The sequence below is a fragment of the Peromyscus maniculatus genome, chromosome 7 (assembly GCF_049852395.1).
Source record: "Peromyscus maniculatus bairdii isolate BWxNUB_F1_BW_parent chromosome 7, HU_Pman_BW_mat_3.1, whole genome shotgun sequence".
In the NCBI taxonomy this organism is placed as follows: domain Eukaryota; kingdom Metazoa; phylum Chordata; class Mammalia; order Rodentia; family Cricetidae; genus Peromyscus; species Peromyscus maniculatus.
In genome coordinates, this window is record NC_134858.1 from 38,428,658 (window position 1) to 38,447,212 (window position 18,555).

Below are 18,555 nucleotides of genomic sequence, written 5' to 3' on the forward strand. Positions count from 1 at the left end.
AGATTAAAAAAAATAAAACAACAAAAGATGGTGACCCAATCCCTTGAAGGCTTCTCCATTGTACCCCAAATATGATTGTTGACATGCCAGGTAGGGTAACCAGTTGTAATCAGGTTAAAGGACTCCCATGCTCTCCCTAGCTGTAAACAAAGTGCTGCATATCTATGTCCTCCATTTCTGCTAATGGCTCCCTTGCCTTACAAGATTTGCAAAATCAGACTGAGACTACACCAATACCACTATCCTACGAGTCAACAGCTTTAGAATTAGATCTCTGGATTTCTATAATTTAAAAAAAAATGGGTTATTTTGTTATACTATTAACTAATTCTATTAATCTTGGACCTTGTGTAATTAACTGCTGATTTTACTTTATCTCCTATTTACAGTCAACTAACACTCAGATAGTCCTGTAGGAATCTAATGTCATCTATCGAGTTTCCATTGATGCCTCTCCTAGGCCTGTAAGTCTCCAATAGTGGACGCCCTAAGCCCCCTGCACTCCCACCTTATTTAATGTCTATTTCTCTTTGACCACTCCTGCTTTTATTCTTTCTCCCTCACATCTCCATCCAGGTGCCAACCAAGGACTCCTCCCTTTTCTAGCCACCCCTAGCTGTTCTACAAATGGGACCCCCCACCAACGCACTTCCAAGTTATCCCAACTGCTACACCTGATGATTCCACTCAGCGGGAAGCAAGACAAAGGGCCAGGGAGAATTCGTTGGCTCCTTATATAGGACGATTCCTTTCCAGAAGCCCCTGCTTTGGGACAACTGTTCACAGAGCTTCTGTCAATGCTGTGGAGACCTCCCCACCCCTACCGCCACCACCCCGCCCCGCTCTGCCATGCCTGCTGTATCCCAATTCTGAAAAACTTAGCCTTTCCATTCCTTTCTCTTTCAGATATTGGTGGTCCTGGCCTTATAACTCATTCTCTGAAGTGCAGCCCAGCCTCACTTCTGGGGTGTTGTTTACCAACCCCCACTGCAGAAGCAGTGGCTTCCTCTCCTCTTCTCCACTTCCCCGAGCCAAGAGTTACTGCGCCCTGTGCTGTGGTGTTTCTCTCTAACTCCAATAGAGTTGTCCTCAAACTTCCTCCCACGTCCATTTCTCATTTCTTTTATTTATGCACGAATAGGAATCCACAAATGGGAACCCCAGTTTCCCCTAACGGATTTATGTTTTCAATGCTTGATCCCTGGCTAGTGGTATTTTGGTGTTATTTTGGTAGGCTGTGGCTCCTTTATGAGGTAGGATCAGGTTGGTAGGAATTTGAAGGCTGTCATCCAAACCCTGGTTCTGACCCCAGTTCCTACTTCCTGAACCACCCTGATATGAGGAGCCTCCACCTTATACCACCCCCAACTATGAATGAACTCCACTATGCCAGGTTAGTACCCTTTGCCGAGAGATGCTGCTGCCCATAGTGGGCTCAGCTCCTCTCCATTAATTAACAAGCAAGACTGGCCCCACAGATGTGCCCACAGACCAATCCGATCCAGGAAACTCCTCAATTAAGACTTTCCAATAAGATGATTGTAGGCTGTATTAAATTGACAATTAAACTAAATCAATCTTCATTGTCAACTTGGTAGATTTTCTAACCACCAGCTAGGAGACATACCTCTGGGGTGTTTCCAAGGAGGTTTAGTAGGCCCATCCTGAAGTTTGGCAGTATTATACCATCGAGAGAAGTTTCAACATTCATTCATCTTTCTCTACTTCTTGGCTAAGGCTCCCACCCCCAGGCCTTCCCTCACATAATAGACTCCACTTTTCTGAACTGTGCATCAAAATAAACCTCCCCCCCTTACGTTGTTTCTCATTGGGCATTTGGTCACAGCAATGAGAAAAGTAACTAATATACTAACTTTGCCTTTCTCTGGAGGGCACTCATCCCTAAAGACATTATTCCACTCTCTCTCTCAGAATGATTATGTCTAGAGAAAAAGATAGTCCCTTTTCTGAGACAGTTTGTTATTACCATCAACCTTTATGAAGCATGGACCACTTCTAGAAACATCATCTAATATGTTATACATCTCACAAGGACCCTACAAAGTAAGATTTTATCTGTTGGGCGGGCAACTTATTTCCTGCTGCACAATGAGTTAAATGGGAAGAGCTTAGTTTCCAAATGAGGTCAAACCAATTCTCATGTCTTGCTTGGGTCTGCAAGTTGTTATATGGGGCTGAATGGCTTTCCTCTCTATTCAAGATTCGGAGATGTTGTTTCCATCAATAAATCTCTATTTTCTGGCCCTAGCCTCCTTTTGCTGAGTTCCCACCCTGGATGCCACCCACTGCTTCGGAATTTAGACTCAGCCTGTTCTGTTCAGTGTGATTCAGATCCTGACTCTCCATAGCCCCACCTCACTTGACCCCTGCATCTTGTATCTCTTTCTCTAGTTCGACCTAAAGAAAAGGTGTTGACTCCAGCCTCATCTCTGACATCAGAGGATCACCCAGCACCTCTTTTTATGTGACTCCTTACTGCCCAGAAAGGCTTCTGTTCTATGGCCCATGCAACACACCCTTCATGATACAGAAACTTTTCTCCTGTCTCATTCATCAAGTGTCCCTTACTGGCCCAAAGACTAATGACAGGATCTGGGCAGCAATGTTAGGAGAAATAATACTGCAAACATTTGAGGAAAAGATACTTTGACCCATAGTTGTAAACAACACTGTGCCAGACAGACAATAGCTTCATTTCCAAGGATTATAGCCATTTAAGTCTGAAAGATTCAAAGTCTGTCTTTCTTGATGTGATGGCTTTTTTGGTTGTCAACTTGACTACATCTGGAATGAACTACAACCCAGAAATGGAGGGCACATCTGTGAAAGATTATTTTTGCTTGGTTTGAAGTGAGTGAATCCAATTTTTGTCCTGATCTTTGAGGTAGGAAGACACACACCTTTGATCAGGATCTTGAGGTGGGAAGACACACGTTTAATCTGGGCCACACCTTCTGCTGGAAACCAATATACGGATGTGGAAGAAGGAAGCTTTTGCTCTTTGCTTGCTTTCTCTGGCCTTGCTAGCAAGTCAATTCCTTCACTGGCACAGAAATTCTTCTTTGGAATTTCAGCATCTGCCGAAGGGCAGCTGAGACATCCAGCCTTGTGGACTGAGGAACTTCTGGATTCATGGACTTTCTGTTCATAGCCTTCCTTTATCAAATTAGTTGGACTGTAGCCTGTAAGTGATTGTATTAAATTTAATAAATAAAATTTTAGTAAATTAAAATTTAGTAAAAGTAAAAATTTAGTAAACCTAATAAATAAAATTTAATAAGTTTTATAAGTATATATAAAGATTTATTATCTATTGAAATGTGTATATAAAGAGATTTATTCTATAACTTTGAGGCATGTAAGCCAGAAGCACTGGGCCACACCTTAAGCAAACAATGAGCTGTGACATGCACAGAGAACACTCTGGCCAGAGGAAATCTGACCTGTAAATTCCAAACTGGAAAATGATGACATATAGCCCAGAGCCAACCAAGAAATGCCACAGCAGCTAGGAGCAAAAGCCCGCCAAAAAGCCCTATACATACTCTAGAGAATCCTAATATACCCAGTGCATGTATGTGTATGTGTGTAGATGTCCATACTTGCCTGTCTGTGTAACTATCTATTTGAACGAGCAAATGGAATCTTCAGAGAAACATTCCCATGCAGAACTGACTGTTCTGCCTTCCTAAGATCCATGGTACCGTGGCCTGTTTCCCTCCATCATTTCAACGGCCCATCCCTTCTCCGGAGCTCAAGCACCAAGCTGCCCAAGGGAGATGAAGCATCTATCCAGCTCATTGCCAAGGGAGCAATTGCTGAGAGTCCTAAGACTTTTCTGAAGCACCAGTGACCGCAATGACTCTTGTCATCAACATCACTACCATTGCATCATCGTCCCCTGTTCTTCAAAGCGTGATTGCGAAATTTACCCTTACGTTGATTTTAATTTAATCCATCGGGTGAGTTATATTAGGCTAAACTCATTGCGTGTGTGAAGAGCTAGAAGTTCAAAGAGGTCAAACACTAAGAGCTAGAGTCTGTGCTAATTACCAAGCCGCCTGACTTTTAGGCAAGACTTGTCCCATTACATCCCGTTGTATGTGGTCAGGACTATATAACACCATACACAAGCAAGCAATGTGATGTGGTGGTTAGGAACAGTAATTTTTGAGGCAGACAAAATTACTCAAAAAATCTAAAGATTCACAACTTCTCTATATGTTCCTTGCTGGGTCTTGGACAAGCTTTTAATTGAAATACACTTTTTCACATATAAATTGAGCCCAAAAAATCTACCTATAATGCTGAAGATAAAATAGAATAAATCAACACCTGTGGAGTACTCAAGATCTATATGATGCTTGACACAAAGGCAAAGGATTAATAAGTGAAGATTCTTCTCTTGCAAAAGGGACACAAAGCCTTCTTCAGCTACATGTTGCTGGAGGGCTTCTCTCCAGGTTCCACCAAGCCCTGCAGTCCCACAATCCATGTATAAAATAATCATTCAGATGCTTATATTACTTATAAACTGTATGGCCATGGCAGGCTTCTTGCTAACTGTTCTTATATCTTAAATTAACCCATTTTTATAAATCTATACCTTGCCACGTGGCTGGTGGCTTACCGGCGTCTTTACATGCTGCTTGTCCTGGTGGTGGCTGCAATGTCTCTCCCTCCTTTTTCCTGTTTCCCCAATTCTCCTCTCTCCTTGTCCCGCCTATACTTCCTGTCTGGTCACTGGCCATCAGTGTTTTATTTATATAGAGCGATATCCACAGCAGCTACATGATAAGTTCTGAAGAGCACAACAATTCAAGTAACTTATGGGAGAGGCTGGCCCAAGTGGATCGGTAGCTAATTTTGCATTTTTCAACATGTAGAGCTTTGCAAACTTCTGTGTATGTGACTGAGCATGAATATTCATACATTCTCTTCTAGAGCACTATTACTATTGTTTTGCCTCTCCAAGTTCCCACCAGGTGAGCTAACATGATATTCAATGTATGTAACTGGAATGATATTCAATGTATGTGACTCACTACCAGACTGGCCAGATTGCTCAGTAGGTAAAAGAACCTCTCACCAAGCTTGGCCACTTGATGTCAATCCCAAGGACCCACACGGTAGAAGGAAAGAACAGAATCCTGCAGGTTGTCCTCTGGACTCCATATACATGCTGTACACCCCCCCCCACACACACACACACACACTAAAAAATTAAATAAATATATATAAAAAAGAAACAAAAACAAAACATTCTGAAACAGAGCTCTCCATGAGGATAAGAGCCAATGACTATGTATCCATGCACAAGTATTCTAGCATCAGCTAAAGGGAAACACCAGTATTTCTTAAAGGCTACCTTCTTTAGGTAGTCACATCCCTTTCCCTGCTAGAGCTAGCTTATTGAACTGGACACTGTAGAGTTTCGGACTCCTGGAGATGGAATTGAAAAAACAGTCTGGCAGAGAGCTATGTAGTGGAGAGCTCAGCAAAGGCCTTGTAAGAGCCCTGCTCTGGGTAGGAAGAGCCGGCTTCATGACCTCCTCAGTCAGCCACTGCTTTGGAATGCCCTAAGAGAGCAGAGTCTTAGCTCCAGATTCAAAAGGACAGAACTCGGGGAGCGTTAGCCAAGCTACACATCTCTCCGAGATTATCCTAAAGGAAGGGCTGAGGAGCATGTTTTTATAACTGCCACAAGGCAAGTGTAGCAGAGGAGACAATCTGAGCCTGGCACACACACCTCAGGGTGAGGACAAGTTACAACTAGAAGGAGTGAAAGTGTACAGTGAGGTCATTTCTAATGACCTCACCGCCTCTCTGCTTAGTGGGTTTGGGAGTGTGCAGGTTTCCTGACGCTTTAGGAACGTGTTTCTAGGTCGATCTATCATCACAGAAGAGAAGGGGAAGCGACACAAAGCATTGTCACCCACCTGAGCCCTGTCATCATCTAAGGCCACCAACCACACCACTGCTCCTCCTTGCAGCCTTTTCCTGAATGTTATCCAAGGAGTTACAACAAGGCCTACAGGTGTACACAGAGGGGGATGGAGGGAAGGAGGGAGGGAGGGAGGGAGGGGGAGAGAGAGAGAGAGAGTGAGTGAGAGAGAGAGAGAGAGAGAGAGAGAGAGAGAGAGAGAGAGAGATTGTAGGCATGATCTGTGGTCTAACCTTAAGACTAGAAGATGTTACTTAAACAAGAGACCATGTGTTCACTTCTGTGCATGGGATTTGCTGCTCACTGCTGATGTAGACTCTGCTGATGGCTTCCCAGGTCTGCTAGTCCCATTCAAAGCTGAAGCCCATCTGCACCCCATCCTTTCTTTGGACTTACCTTCTGTTCTGACTTCAACAGAATGTTCCTTCAAGACAACCATGTTGGGGGTCTTCTTCTGAGCTAAGGATTTGGGAGCTTGATTTTTTTCTAGAACAAGGAAAGCCTCTGCACTTGGTAGACAATCCTGCTTGCAGAGCTGGAGGTCTAAATCGATAACTGCTTCCTCCAAAGATCAATACTAACATACCTAGTCTGATTGGACTTCATTAAATATGTGTTGGTTATTTTTATTCATGCTTAAAATTATTCTAAGTCTGTTCTACAAGAAAATGAGTATTGATGCTGGAAAGCTGGACTGGAGAGACAGCTCATCATCTAATAGCACCTCCTCCAGAGGACCAGGTTCAATTCCCAGCACCCACATGGCAGCTCACAACCATCCATAACTCTAGTTCCAGAACAGCTGATGCCCTTTTTCTGGCTTTGGTAGCCATTGCACGCACGCATGCATGCACACACACGCACACACACACACACACACACACACACAAACACACACACACACACGGTATACAGACATACTTGAAGGCAAAACACCCATATACGTAATATGACAATAAAGGTTAAAATATTAAAAAGCAAAAAGGAGAAGCTGGTGAGAAAGGTTAGAATTAGGTTGGATGAACATGTCCCTAAGTGGGAAGTGTTTGATGAAATTCAGCCTTGCATCTCAAAATGAGGATCCAGTGAGCCTTGCCCAGAGCCTGCCAAGCAAAGCTCTTGGGAGACCTCTCAGTGGAATGCTTTCCTGTTGACTTGGGCTTATGTGCTCCCCTAACGCCAGGGGAAACTGAGGATGTGCACCGAGCCACACTGGGTTAAGCTAAAGGCAGCGGTTGCATTGGAAAGTGCCATCCTGAGGCATCATGAGTCTAAGGAAGGAAATGAAGGGTATGCTTCCATATAGGCCCCCAGTTGACTCTCCTGACAGCACATCAGCCCCTCAGGCAGCTTGCAGGATAAAGAGCATATCCCAGGTCTATGTGACTTGAAGAAGGAATGACTCTCCAGTCACAAAGTTAGGCCAAGTAATCAACATATTACTTGTAACCTAAGAGGAAACTATCTCTGAAATCTCTTCTCAGGCAAAATCCACTAAGAGACTCATAAACGGCCATTTAGAAGATGACCGTGCAGGCATTGAAAAAAAATACCAAGTTCAAGTTGTCTCAGCTCTACTAACGGGTTTGCAGAAGTCTGTGTTCTGCCCCACAGACATTACCAGTTGAGTTTTAATTAGAAGAGGATTTCTCTTCTGGAATATATAACACCTCTCTTGCCAAGGAGTAAAGGAACCTCACAGCTCATCAAAATCTGGGAGAGTTCAAAATAGAATTTAGGGTTTGGGGTCACCAACCTGCGATAAAATGCTGCCTACCTCAAGTTTTCCACCCCTCTCCATCTATCGTGGTCCCTCTCCTGTAGCTCTGATAAAACACCACGACCTGAAGTGACCTGTGGTAGCATTTGCCTACGGTTACAGAAGTAGCTGTTACAGAGGACTGAGTTCATCGCCATGGGAGGCATGGCCACGAACAGCAGGCATGGCAGAAGGAGCAGGGAGCCCAGAGATGACATCTTTTACTTCAAACACAAAGCAGAGAGAGCAAACTGGAAGTAGGATGAGGCTTTTAATCTCCAAGTCCACCCCCAGTGACGTATTTCCTCCAGCAAGGTTGTACCACCCAAACATCCTCAACCAGTGCCATTAAACTGGAGATCGAGTGTTCAACTATCCGTGCCTATGTGGGGCATTTATTACTCAAATCATCACACCATTTTTAATATAAAATAAGCACAATGCCTATGACCCATGTACTCTAAATGTGATAACTAATGAATTGTTTGCACATAGGATACAATGGGGAAAATGGCAGCTTCCTTCCACCTATGAAGTGAAATCATGATGGATTTATTATCTCTGTTAATTGCTTACTTTAAAGGGCCGGATGAAGCAGGTTTTATGGTGTCACAGGGGGCATAGGTACATAAAGTGAAAAAGAATCCTGCTCTATAAGTGCACAGTGACATCCCAGAGAACCCACCTACCTAAAGGTGAAAGCCAGCACCGCTCTTCTCTAAGAAATGCTAGCTCTGTATACAGAAGGCAGAGAAACATGCTCCGTGTGCGTCTGGCTGCTGCACTTCCACATGCTCCGGGGACAGATCTCACATTCCTGGAACCCATAGCCAATAATAAATACCAGCTCTGAGGGGCATGCCGAGAAACAGCCTGGGACAATTTACTAACCTTTATGTGACCCTAGAGGAAAGTCCAGAGACCCACATGATGGCAAAGGAGTTAGCATGTAAGACAAAATAGTTCACCTCAGTAATCTATTTCTCTGTATTAAATGATTACAAATCCAGAGGATTGGAACAGTAAATGCTTTAGCGTCTCATGGATTCTATGGTTCTGAAATCAAGGCGTGGCTTAGCTGACTTGGGGTCAAGATGTCTCCTGAAACTGAAGTCAAGTTGTTGGATGGGCTTGCAATTTTCTACAAACTCACCTAGAAGGAGGTCCGCTCCCAAGCTCAACCCACACTGCCTGGAAAACGTCACAGCTCTTTTTTGTTGGCTGCCTAGATGTCTTCACACTGTAGCCACTGGCTCTCATTTCTCCACCATGGCTCATGACATCACAGCTGGCTCCTCTCAGAGCAAATGAATCAAAAAAAAAACAAAAACAAAAAAAAAACAAAACAAACAAACAAAAAAAAAAACAAACAAACAGAGAGGGGAAGAATGCTCCCCACACAGACCCAATAGTCTTTTCATTATGTGTGTGTGTGTATGTGTGTGTGTGTGTGTGTATCAAACAACATCCCATTGTTCCATTCTCCTCTCCTCACCAAAAGTTAAACACTAAAAGCAGCCTTTAAAGTCAAGGGGAGATGAATTACCTGCCATCTAGTGAGGGAAAGAGAAGCTAAGAAAATACTATCTATCTTTAAAACTACCACATGCATTGAAGAGAAGAATCCAGTTGTAAAGACAGGGGCCTATCAGAGGTTGTTCTAGGGAAGCTCTTAGATGAAAAAGACATAATAGTATCCAAACAGGCTGTTATTTACTCAGAGTAAAAAACTAGTGAGATCTGATCTCAAACTAGACACTGCTGTCTTTGCAGACTGTATTATCTTTTGTTTGGGCCCCTGAACTACATTTCCCAATCTCCTTTGTAGGGACCTGTGAGAATCAGTCATAGCCAATTAAACATGGTCAGAAAAGATAGCTAACCCATGATGGTTAGTTTTAATTGCCAACTTGACACAATCTAGATCCTCCTGGGAAGAGAGTCTCAACGGGGGATTGTTTAGATTAGGTTGATCTGTGGGCATGTCTGTGGAGGATTGTGTCGATTATATTAACTGATAAGGAAAGATTTCACCTAAAAGTGGGCAGTACCTTTTCCAGGTTTTGGTCCTGGGTTGATTAAGAGTAGGAAATGTGAGCTGAGAGGTAGCCACACACATATGCTTTCTCTCTGATCTTGACTGTGGGTGTGACTACATGCTTCAAGTTATGATGGATTATAACTTGGAGTTGTAAGCTAAGTAAACTCTTTCTCCCCAAAGTTGCTTTTTTTTTAATCCAAGAAATTCTATCACAGTAACAGAAATAAAACTAAAACAAGAACCTTACTAGACAAGCCCCAGAAGTTTTCCCACTATATTCCTAATACTCAGGAGGTAGAGATAAGTTCACTAAGAATTCAAAGTTAGCTTTGGCTACACAATGAGTTTGACACTCTGTCTCAGAAACCAAAATAGAATGACAAAAAGTCCTCCATTTCCTTATTTTTATTTGATGAATGAAAATATTAAGTACTATACTAAAATACTAATATAATTACTATTATAAATACTAATTTATCAATATAAGTACTATAATGCTAATATAAATACTAATTACTATACTAAAATACTATGACTTCCTTAAGAAGACTTAAGGACCTAGTGAAGTGTAGCCATAATGAAAAGGAGTTCAAGTCTCACAATGAATAACTGAAAATTTGCCAGATTAGCAGCAGCTAATATGAATTAACACAAGCAAGGCAATCTTTTATTGTTTGAATCACTGGGGACTAGGGTGTGTTTGTTATAACAACTATTCTGATTTATTCTAACCAATTCACCATCTTTTATGGGATTCAGCGTTAGCACCTCATTACTATAATGAAATACGTGGGATAATTAGCTTATAAAGAAGAAACGTTTATTTTAGTTCATGTTTTTGGGTGTCCCTGTACACACTTGATTGGCCATATTGCTTTGATCCTAAGGCAAGGCAGCAAGTCATTGTGGGAGCATGGTGTGGGGAAAGCCAGGGGGAGAGAGGAAAAGGAAGGATCTGGAACACCACAACCACCTTCTAGACACACTCAATGACCTAAAGACCTCTCTTAAGAGTTTGCCTCCTAAATACATCACCTCTTTCCAATATTCCACCCTGGGAACCAAGCCTTTAACACCTGAACCTTTGGGAGACTTTCAACACTCAAGTTAGAAGAAAATGTAGATTAAATAATGCTAAGTCAACAGGTCAGTGGTTCTCAGCCTTCCTAATGCTGTAACCCTTTAATATAGTTCTTCATGTTGGGGTGACCGCCTAACCATAAAATTATTTTCACGTCTGTAATTATGTTACTGTTATGAATTATAATATAAATATCTGATATGCAGGAAATCTGATATTTGACCCCAAAAATGATTGTGACCCACAGGTTGAGAACCATTGCTGTAGGCTGTTCTAAGCATGATTGAGCAAGCTTTTATTCATCTGAAGACTTCTAAAGAAATTCAAGAATAAACTTGGAAAGTTATTATCTAGAAGCTGTGCCCTATGACTGATTGGTTCCTGGTGATACTCAGATTCATAGAATGTTCTCTAGTGAGTAAGCCCCCATACTAGTAAGGATATGGAATCATTTCAGCATAAGATTACTAATCAATTAAACACATACAATCTGCTTACTTCTGGGAAAACCAATAGTAGGTGCTATAAATAATGATGTGATGTGTGAGTTAGACAGGCCTGTGGTTCTTTCACATGTACAACTTACATCACTTTATGCTTCTCATTCAACTTCTTGGAGTTTGAGTTTTCTAATCTACAAAGATACTGTGATGATAATAATAATGACATCATTCACCTAAGATTGCAAAGTGAATTAACTGATATACATTAAAAATATATTCAAGCTATACACCGTGTTTTAAGTATTTGTTGTTGTTGTAATACTTAACTATTTTGAGGAGGGAATTTCTCACTTTGAGTCTTCTGGTTGCTTCTTATTATTATTTGTGTGTCCTCATGCTCCTGTGTATGAGTATTAGTACACATTTATTGTATGTATGTGGAGGTCAGAGGACAACTTTTGAGAATCCATTTTCTCCTTCCTCTTACCATGTGGTTTCCATGGATTCAACTTTGGTCATCAGACTTGACAGGAAATATTGTTGCTTGCTGGGCCATCTCACTGGTCAATGAAGGCCCTTTACCAAGGTTCATTGAAACAATCTCCTACAGATCCCACTGAAAGCCTTTACTGTGGTAGAATTACTTTGTAGGAAACCACAGGAAACAACCACTGAAAGCACATGTGTTATGATGCAAAAACCTGACTTCTAGCAAGAACTAAGAGGAGGAGAGTCACTTAGACATTCCTGTCACTTAGCTTGTCCCTGGAGATGGCTGCTTTCCTGAAGAATGACACTCCAGTAATGTCTACAAAAAGTGGAAGGTAATGACCATAACCTTAGACCTTCTGACTTGACTGTCCTTGACTGTCCCAGAGATTAGCTGGTAGGTACAACATAATCATGGGTGATGGAGAGCTCAGGCTGTACCATGTAGATACCACCCTACTGAGAAAAAAAAATGCTCTGTTCTAACACTGGCACAAAAATAAGTCAAGTGGAGTCTCGGTTGTGCTGGACCTTTATCTACTCACAAGGTTTAACAGACCAGGCTGATGAGCAAACTGCTAAGATCTAGATACCAGGTATGGTTTGAGGAAGAACCAACTCTGGGATGAGACTGGAAGGGAAAATGAGATACAGAATAGTGCTATTGTCTGAGACAACTGAGATTGTTGGAGTAAGAAAGTAGGAAGGAGACATCAATAAATGTTCCACCATAACAAGAGCCAAGTTAACAAATTTCTGTCCCAGAGGAGGGCCTTCACACACTCTGTCAGATGGCAGACTGCCTTGGGTTTACAGAAAGGCATTGTCAAGATTGGTCATGGATACAAAGAGCTGGGAAAGATGGAGATGAGGAAAGTGGTCACAGACTGATCCAAAAAGCTTTAAGCAAGTCAAAGAGGGCACATCAAAATGATGGAAGACAAAACATACAATGAAGAATACTCGTGACTCAGGGTACCAAACACCAGTTTTTAAATTCATGAAATAAAACCTTCAGAAATCAGAAGAAACCTATCAATAGGGGTGGATCAAGAGAAGGTATTGTAGATAACATTCTCAGATCAACAAGCAATAAAGGTAAAACTAAATTCAAAACTAAATTATAAAGAGAAGTAGAAACTCTCTTATAACCCTTAAGTCAAAGATGCCTACATAGGAAATATAGTAATAATTAATCACAGATTCTATGTTCTACAATAAAAGCAAACCAGTAGAAAATCCAGGATCTTAAAGGCTTTTTAGATTTTCAAACAAAAAGATTAAAAGTCATCAAGTGAGTGTGAAATGCAAGAAATTAAGAATAAAATGTAACCCAAGAGAAAAAAGAATAAAGGCAAAAGCAGAAACCATTAAGAAACCCCAAGAGGAGCCATGTGGAGGTGGTGCACACTTTTAATCCCAGCATTCAGGAGGCAGAGCCCGGTGGATCTCTGTGAGTTCAAGGCCAGGCCAGCCTGGTCTACAAAGTGAGTTCCAGGACAGCCAGGGCTACACAGAAAAACCCTGTCTTAAAAAACTAAAGAAAAAGAAACCCCAACAAGATAACTTGATATTAACTATCACTTTAGATTCTTAACCAACAGCTTCTGCTAACTCAAAACTCAGTGGTTGTTTTAGACTGTTTCCATCTACAATTTGTATGTTGACATGTAACCCCGATATGTACAGAAGTGGGGTGATTAGGTCATCTTGATAGAGGCTTCAAGAATGGAGTTAGTGTCCCTCTGAAAAGAGGTTCAGAAAAAATAAAAATAAAAAGAGGTTCAGGATCTGCCTGGCCCTATCACCATGAGAGGACAAAGTGGAAAGGTACTGTGTGTGGACCAGAAAGTATGATCACAACAGCCCTGTACACCAGTGCCCGAGTCTTGCGACACCAAGCTTTAGACTATGAGAAACAAATTTATCTAGGAGTGCCTTCATTCATGATATTCTATTATAGTGAGCGAAATATACTATGATGCTTAGAACAGCAAATGTTTATTATTCCACACGGGTCTACTGGGACTCCATAAGCAGACTGGCTGGGTGGATCTTGTTCAAAGTCTCCCTTGAAGCTGCCTCTCAGCTGTTGACTGGGACCACTGCTGCCTGAAGGCTGGCAGGCAGTTGTTCAAGGATTTGCATCTAAGGCAATACACTTCCATGACTGTAGGCAGAAAGTCTCAATTCTGCCCTTGCTGCTGGCCTTGGCTCCTGGCCGAGCCTCTCTCCAGACCTGTGTGGATGATGTTCTTGCAGCATGGCGGCTGGTTTACCCCTGGATGAGTTACAAGAAGAAAAGTGGAAACCTGCAGGAAGCCACACCCACTCTGTGACCTAATTTGATTTATGAAGAAGCATACCATCACTGTTTCATTAGAAGAGAGACACTCAGACCAGCCCACCATCAAGAAAAGATCTGAGCACTACTTCATGTATTAGAGAATGTAACATTCTAGATCTCTATCACACATCCCCTGAAATACGGTCCATAGCTTATACACAAAACCAAAACAATAGTATTCCTATAAAAGTTACATTTAAAATATAATAAAATAAAGAAAACGCTTCCAAATAGATAAAAGAGATCAACAAGCAAATCTTCTTTAGAAGTTTTTTTTTTTGTTGTTGTTGTTGTTGTTTTTAAGATTCTTTTGTATTTACATGTATATGTGTATGTATGCTGTGTGAGTGCAGGTGCCCACACGGCCAGAAGAAGGCATCAGATCTCCTGCAGCTGGGGTTATAAGTAGTTGTGAGCTGCCTGATTCTGCTTCTGGAAACTGAACTCAAGTCTTCTAGGAAAGCAATACAGGCTTGTAACTGCTCAGCCATCTCTTCAACTACACAATCCATTCATTTAAACACAAAAAAAGCCTTGTTAATGAGCACACGAATGATGCTCTGTATCTATAAAAGTAGAATGCTTACCTGTGTGCATGTAGCCCTGGGCTCAATCCCCAACACTGAATGAAAATAAAAAAATAAAAAATAAAAAATAAAAAAGGAAAAATGCTCAAAGTCACTGTCCTCAAGTGAATCAAACGGAATAGGGTTCTCTTTTGCACCATCGAAGATTGGGAAACTATTAAAGTTTCACAACTCTAAGGGCAACTAGGGAATAAAGAGCAAGGGACCTCTCAAGCACAGTTCCTGGGCCCCTGTCTCCCTGGAAACAGTATGACAGGAGCTGGGATAATGTGCAGCAGCGAAGGGAAGCACACCTTTCCATTCTGTGCTGAGGAAACTCTCTACTGTTCAAGATCCAAACAAGGATTTCTTTGCCTCTTTGTTTCTAATAAACAAAAGACAATAGGGACATCCGATTGTCCACTTCCAGAAAGACACGTGGGTAACTGTCAAATAGCCATTGTGATAAATTGGAACTAATCCATTGGTATGGACAAAGTCTTACAAATACATTGAAGGACAAAGCAAGCTGCAGAAGAGAAGACACTGGACAATTCTAGGCCTCGTTTAGGAACACATACCCAGGTCCTTAAAGTCTTTTGAATGTGGAAGGCTCTCCACAGGCTCATGTGTTGAATGCTAAAGCTGAGCGGATGCTGATGTTGAGGAAATTATGGAACCTTTGGAGGCGGGGCCTCGCTGGAAGTAGTGGCTCATGAAAAGACAGGCCCGAAGGTTTACAGCCCTGTCCTATTGTCTGTCCTTTCTCTGATTCCTGTTTAACCAGCTGTAGCTCTTGCCACCATGAAGCCATCTGCCACCATACCTGCACTGTCATGATGGGATGTGGTAGAGTAGGAGGCAGGTGGAGGTTTCAGCTTCATCAGTAATGTTTTATTTAAGCTAAGTGATGGGCATGCATGCATTTTTAAAAAATACCTTTTATACTTTCTAAGTGCCATTTCATAATATATCTCATAATAAAATATTCTGAAGAAAATGTAATGAAAAAATATATCATTTAAGATTGCAATATGAAAAGAAGCCGAAATACCTAGGAATTTAAAGTCATCTCTCGATGGAAAAGTGACCAATTTAACTACATTTTTGGCATGGTAAATTAAATATGAATAAAACATAAAGATGAATGAAAACTGGGAAAATGTTTTCATAGTCTAAAGGGCTGATGCCTTTAACGCATGCAGAGGTCTTTGTTTTAAGTCATGGGCAATAACCCAGAACAATAACAGGATAACTCACAAACTGACGACCCACAGAAATATAAATAGCACATTAAATATATATGAGAAATGCAGACCTGGGAGATGGCTCAGTTGGTAAAGTGTTTGTTGCTCAAGTGTGCGGAACTGAGTTTTAGTCCCCAGAACCCACAAAAAAAAGGGGGGAAGATTTGAACATGTAGAGCCACCATCTGTAATCCCGGGACTCCTATGGGGAGACAGGAGGTAGAGACAGAGGTTCTCAGGAAGCTTGAGGGCTAGCTAGTCGAGTGTACACTGCAGTCTAACCTCTGCATGTGTGTTGTGGTATATGCACATGCCCATTCACATGGGAAAGTATGTGAGTGCACACACATACACCATACACACGCAAGAGGAAGAGGGAGGGGGAGGGGAAGGAGAAGCAGAGGGGGATGGGAAGGCAAGGAGAAACTGTGAAACCATATGCTTGTCCAGTAGCTTCTCCCAAACATGAACCCTGGTGAGGATGAGGAGGCCACATGTTCATGTAGTGTGTCAAGCACAGGAGTGCATGTTGTCATGCTGTCTGTGGAGGGAATAGTCTGTCCATGGAAATGTTGCGTACGTATCCTTTGACCCCGAAATTCCATCTCTAGACCTCTTTCCTGCAGGTATGTGTGCACACACAGGGAATAATCTAGTTTTGGTTATTAACGTTTGAAACAGATTAAATACCCTTTGATAAGAACTTTACAGAGTAAAATATAAAGAAGCACCCATTGTACTGAATAGTAGGTGGTGGTTTTCAGATGGAGTCACTTCTCTATGCACACGGAGTAGTGGTCCCCAGGATGAATTACACACACTCGTGTGAGGGATAGTGTGTGCACAGATTTTCACAGAAGTCAGAGGAGTACCATACCCACTGCTTGTTTATATGTAGAAAGCCTGGAAATGCAGCAGGCACTCAGAAGTTACTTTGGGTCCTCAGAGCATCTAAAGGCAAGATGGAAGCCCGGCACCTCTGCCCTCATTTTGTGTCTGTACCTTGGCTGAAGGCTCAGATATAACTTACTGTCCTTACAGGTTCTTCTTTGATACCTTGACCTCTAGAAGACCGTCTGCCCTTCCTCCACTCCCCAGATGAGGATAATTAGCAGTGAGAGTGAGGTGGGATCTCCAGCAATTGACAACTTCCTACAGGACAATTAGAGCCTATAGGTTAATGGTGGGTGGGACCACACCTTGACCAGAGTTGCTTAATTCTGAAGATCTGTCATCTCCCTATCTATTTAAATCTAAGTCCATGCCTGGACCCCAAGGAAAGACTTAAGGAGTCTCTGGACCCCTTAATTTGCTCCTTCTCCTGGTGTGTCTGCATTAAATAAATCCCCTTTCCTCTGCTTTCACCCTTAATGCCTTCTCTCTCTCTCTCTCTCTCTCTCTCTCTCTCTCTCTCTCTCTCTCTCTCTCTCTCTCTCTCTCTCTCACACACACACACACACACACACACACACACACACACACACACACACACACAGGATATTATTGTGTAGCAACCCTAATTGGCCTAAAATTCACTTCATAGACTAGGCTGGCTTTGAACTCACAGAGATTCGACTGTCTCTGCCTCTCGTGTGCTGAGATTAAAGACCTGCAACACCATGCCCAGCCCTTAGCCTGACCAAATCTAATCTAACCTAACCTGTTGGGGCTGCTAGAGGCAGGCAGGACCAGAAATGCACTTGCTATCAACGCAGCCCCGCAAACTCAATCGAAGTGCTTAGTTGATGCTTTGGAGTCCTTTCTAATGAGAGATAATGATGGCAGGGTGGGTTGGGGGTGTCTCAGGGATGTCCCTGGAAGGGCTCCAGCAGACCAGGTCCCTTTAGACTCATTACACACTGGACTTTTCACTTTTTGTGCCTTGGCACATTTATAACCATTAGGGAGAAATCGAGCAGCACCGTGAATCTAAACCAGTCAGCAAAACTGACTCCAGACCCATTCAGATGGCTGGCATTAATGTCTATCCATGATGAGATGCTGGGGACAAATGTCCCTGCTCTGGGAGACATAAGGGGCTCTGCCCTTGGTGGGAGTAAAAGGAGACAAAGCAATCTACCAAACAGAGCAGAGGGGGCGGGAATAGAATATACTGGCTGCAGATTGAGAAGAATATAGAGTGAGGAATGCCGGAGAGGTCCATTAGCAAAGGTTTTGTGACTTGTCCCTAATAGAAGCATCCCAGATGGAACCATTCAATTAGACATCAACATTTCTTGAGCTATGGGGCCTGCTATGGGCCTGGCACCATGTGGGGCTTGGCGATACAGCAAAAAGTAACATAAAGACTTGGTCTTCATACTGCCCGCACTCTCCAGACAAGGCAGAGTATAGGAACAGGAGGATACAGAGAAAATCCAGATTGATGTATAACTGAAAAAAAAAAAAAAAAAAAAAAAAAAGCTTGTGATATAATTCTGGGTCTCAGTCCACTTGCCTGCCGAGTGAAGGAAGGACAGATTAGTGTAGACAGTGTGCTGTTCTAGATAAGGTGGTGTTGGTGGGGTCCCTTCCCCATGAGGTGGCATTTGATTAAAGAATCGGGGAAAGTCAAAGACCATCTGAGTACACTACATAAGGGAGAGAACTATACAAA

The 18,555-nt window shown here is 42.3% G+C and overlaps 1 long non-coding RNA gene across 2 annotated transcripts in view; it reads right to left on the reverse strand.

Moving 5' to 3' along the window:
- Window positions 1–18,555, reverse strand: part of LOC121830800 (uncharacterized) — a 110,417-nt gene that overhangs the window by 13,541 nt on the left and 78,321 nt on the right. For both annotated transcript variants that reach the window (XR_006074024.2, XR_013052711.1), the window contains one exon: window positions 2,922–3,203. This is a non-coding gene — a long non-coding RNA (uncharacterized LOC121830800). The remainder of the gene's footprint in view (window positions 1–2,921; window positions 3,204–18,555) is intronic.